The sequence below is a fragment of the Gracilinanus agilis genome, chromosome 6, assembly GCF_016433145.1.
Source record: "Gracilinanus agilis isolate LMUSP501 chromosome 6, AgileGrace, whole genome shotgun sequence".
Classification (NCBI taxonomy): Eukaryota; Metazoa; Chordata; class Mammalia; order Didelphimorphia; family Didelphidae; genus Gracilinanus; species Gracilinanus agilis.
In genome coordinates this window covers 242,197,771-242,202,528 of record NC_058135.1, presented here as the reverse complement: position 1 = coordinate 242,202,528, position 4,758 = coordinate 242,197,771, and positions in this window count along the sequence as shown.

The window sequence follows — 4,758 nt, the reverse complement described above, 5'->3', positions numbered from 1 at the left end:
GAACATTCTATGTCTCTTCTCTTCCTCCACTTAGTTCCTTTGGCTTCTTTTAAGACTAAGCTGGGTGGGGCAGCTGGGCAGCTCAGTGGATTGAGAGTCGGGCCTAGAGATGGAAGGTCCTAGGTTCAAATCTGGCCTCAGCCACTTCCTAGCTGTGTGTCCCTGGGCAAGTCACTTGACCCTCATTGCCTACCCTTACTACTCTTCCACCTAGGAGCCAATACACAGAAGTTAAGGGTTTAAAAAAAAAAGAAAGGGAAAAAAAAAAGACTAAGCTGGGGGTGGGGAGCAGCGAGGTAGTTCCATGAATTGAGAGCCAGACCAAGCTATGGGAGGTCCTGGATTCAAACCTGACCCCAGATACTTTCTAGGTGTGTGACCCTGGACAAGTCACTTAACCCCCCATTACCTAGCCCTTACCACTCTTTGATTCTAAGATGGGAGTTAATGGTTTAAAAAAAGACTAAGTTCAGATCCTTTGATCAGGCCCCCATCTTCCCAAGTTCCATTTCTACTTTCCCAAGGAGTTCATGGACAATGAAGTGAGTGAAGTTCAAATTTAGTGATTTTACTCATCATTTATTCATTTATTAATCTATCTATTTATTATTTATTTATTATAATATATACTTATTATTCATCATTATTAGGCTTGCTCAGGAAGTTATTGAAGATGCCACATGGAACTCACAGTAAAAGAACTAGCAGCAAAAGACCAGCCACAAATCAGTGATATCAGATCAGCAAAGAAACATTGGAAAATATGTTCCATTTCAGGCCCATTTTCTCTCCTCTTTGCATTTACTCAGTGTAGACAGCTAAAAAAGGCAATGAAAATATAGTCAAAAAATATATATATAAATAAAATATATAATATAAAGATTAGCTGACTAAATGTATCAAATGAACTAGCTTTTTGTCAAATGTCTATTTCTTTATTCATACACATTCTTAGGCCAACATAGAACTCAATAGATCAACACTAGGGCCAAGGGGGGCAGAATGACTGATTTGATGGTTGCATCCAAATGAAAGATCAATTTTTCTCCCCCTTATAAGGACCAATCTAAGCCAAGTTCATCAGGTGGTTTGCCCTTATTATGCCTGTCCTAAAAGTCAATAGGCTTATATTCTAGACTCTGTAGAATCTAGATTTTAGACTATATAGCTCATTTAAACTGTGACAATATCCACATAATAGAGCAGGAAAGGTGGCATTTGAATCAATTCAATCAAGTAATCCTTTCATCTTAGTTTCTGGGTGTCTATTGATATTTAAAATGACTTGAGGAGGACATGAATTTTCCTTAAATAGTCCTTGTGTCAAAGATATCACATGGCACAAAGGAGACAGAGAATTTTGGTGTCATTCCCTATTTCAAAATCTGGGAAAAAATCTCTCTTTATTGAACAGATCAGAATATTGCCCTTGACTATAAAATATCAAAGTGAAATTTTATTGACAAGAAAGGAAGAATCAAAGAAAACTGTGTACTCTCCAGTTGAATTATGCTATGCTTGTGTCATAAAAGGTTTCACTGAGCATTTCCCAGGATCGTTTTCAGTGGGGATTTTTGAGTCCTAATACTAGATCCTTCTCTTACTGGGGTCTCACTGTGGCAGGTCACTATTTTTATCTCTCAGAGAACCTCATCTACAGCTTTCTTGCTCCCTACTTGCAGTGACTCCTTCAAATGCCCTCTCATTGTATCCTTTTGTAGTATCCTCATACTGGCATCCTCTGGTGGCATATGGGACAAAATACTTTCTCTGGTGCCCCCAGGGAACATAAACACTTTCCTTTTTGGTTTAACTAGGGTTCCAGCTCTCTCCGCTAGAGCTCAATTCTCCAAGGATTTTTTTCCTTACTAGGTCAACCAGGAAGAGGGTTTTAGTATTACTTTTGAGGAGTGGAAGACCCTCTATCTTTGGAATTCTCATTTCTCCCAATTTAGTCAGTGGAAGTCCCTAATACTAAAACCCTCCTTCCCATGCTCAAGAAAGGTGATTAAAAGCCCCACTGTCTTTTATCCGTATATAATCAGGGTTGGGTCCTACCAGTAACTGGATATTCCTTACTTGGGGATGGAGAATAACAATCACTCTCCTTTGTTTCCCAATTTGCTTTCCACAAGTACTTATGTTCACCAATCCCATTCCATATAAGGCTTTTTCCCCCTCTTCCCTTCCTATGGCATGCATGCCCTCAAGTTGCTACCATTCAACCATGGTGGGAGGAGGTGGTGGTGGAGGGAATGAAAGGTCTAACGCAGGCCACACATATAATTTACAGCATTTCTCCACCTCATTTTGCATGTGTACACATGACTACTTTGTGACTCACTTTCCTTATTGGCAAGATGAGAATAATAGTCCCAGACAACATTCATCTTTGCTAGGCAATCAATGAACATGAGTACATTAATAGACAAGATTTTAATGCTCTACTCAATCATATTCCTCTTGGGGAAAATCCAGAATTTGCAAGGCCCCATTGCTCTCAGGATTGTCCATTTATGTCTCAACTATATTTATGTAGCCTTTGAAAAATGGCTCAAACTTCCTAGTAATTAATATAAATGCAAGGGTTGGATTTTTACAGTGGCCAAATGGAGTGTCTTAAATCATGACAGTTAAACAGGATGTAGTGATGTAGTAGAGACAGAACTGGTTTTGGAATCAGAGAATGTGGGTTTGAATCTCAGCTCTATCACCTTTGTGACTAGAGGGAAGTCTTCTAGACTTCACGAACCTCCTTTCTCTCAGAGGCATCCATTCCTTTCACAAAGAAGAATGCCTAAGACTAACACGAACATTCCAAATTCCATTTAGAGTTCTCTGCAACATTCTCCACAGGAAACATTTTGCTGATAGATCATATCACACCATCACTCCTAGGAGCAGTTTTTCTCTGATTCCTATCTTCTAGTCTCCCAACCTTGGGCACAAGTGACATCCCATACCACCTTTTTCATGTACTTCTTTTGGGCCACCTTCTTCTGTAAGACTGCCCATGTGTTTCAGCTCTTTGGTTAGTCAGCTGTGCCTAGTCAGTATGGAAAAAAGAACTCCTTAGGTCAAGATATTTCTTTTCTAATCATCTTCTTCCCACTAAAGAGTTGGACATTCCAAACTGTTTGTCCCTTAGGTATCTCAGACTCAGAACTTACACATTATTTCCCCATGCAGTCTACAATCCACATTTTTTAAACTAACATTTACATAGTGTTTAAACTATATGCCAGAAACTGTGCTGAGCAATTTTATGATTATTATCTCATTTTATCCTTGAAACAACCCTGGAAAGTGGGTACTGTTATTACCTCTATTTTATAGATGAGGAAACTGAAGCAAAGAGAGTTATGGGACTTGCCCAGAGTTACCCAGCTAGGAAGGGTCTGAGACTGGATTTGATCTCACTCTTTTTGACTTCCAGGTCCAGCTCTCTATCTTTGGTTTCCTGAGATTCATCTGAAGTGCAAACCTCCCCAGGAAGTCCTCCCTGATTCCGTTCAGCTGCTAGTGCCTTCTGCTTTAAGGTTACCATGAATCTACTTACTATGTATTTTCTGTCTACCTATATATGCACATTTCTCTCCAATTTAAATACCGATTCTGTTTTTCATTTTCATTTGTATCTAAGGTTAACCTGGTTTCTGGCACATGGTGAATCCTTAATACATTCTTAAGAGATTGATTGAAAAGCATAAATCCTCCCAGGACTGCTTGGTAGTTAGGTTTAAATAGTAAATTTAATTTAGCTTCCAACAAGCCCCTGACAGCTAGCACCAGAGCCATGTACACTATCCTGGTTTTCAGCATGCTTCTAGGTAGCACTTTATTTTTTTTTCTTTTAAAAAAATTTTACATGGTTATATGATTCTTGTTGTTTCTCTCCTCACTTCCTTCCCCACTCCCGAAGTTGACAAGCAATTCCACTGGATTATACATATATCATCACTCAAAACCTATTTCCATATTCATTTTTTTAAACCCTTAACTTTTGGTGTATTGTCTCCTAGGTGGAAGAGTGGTAAGGGTGGGCAATGGGGGTCAAGTGACTTGCCCAGGGTCACACAGCTGGGAAGTGGCTGAGGCCGGATTTGAACCTAGGACCTCCCGTCTCTAGGCCTGACTCTCAATCCACTGAGCTACCCAGTTGCCCCCTACATATTCATTTTTGTAATAGAATAATCTTTTAAAACTGAAACCCCAAATCATATACCCACACAAACAAGTGATAAATCATATGTTTTCTTCTGGATTTCTACTCCCACATTTCTTTTTCTAGGAGAAGATAGCATTCTTTCTCATAACTCCCTCAGAATTGTCCTGGATCATTGCATTGCTTTTAGTAGCAAAGTCAATTACATTTGATCGTTCCACAACATTTCAGTTACTGTGTATAATGTTCTCCTGGTTCTGTTTATTTCACTCCGCATTAGCAGTTCTTATAAAAATCCTTTGATTCATCATTGCTTATAGCAAAATAGTACTCCATCTAGGTGGCACTTTAGCAATCGTAAAAAGAGCCAATTTTTGCACTGAAGTGATACATATAAGTCACTGTCTTCCTTACAAATGGAAGGACCAGAGGAAGCCACTTGATCTACAATGGGTATACATTTTTGGAGTATTTATAGAAAATCAGGGACAAGAATGTGACAGGATAAGAAGGCTTGGAAAGATTTTGATCTGTCCTGGTGAAAGGGATATTTACATAAGTGGGATCGTGGTTTTATTTACATATCTAAGCTG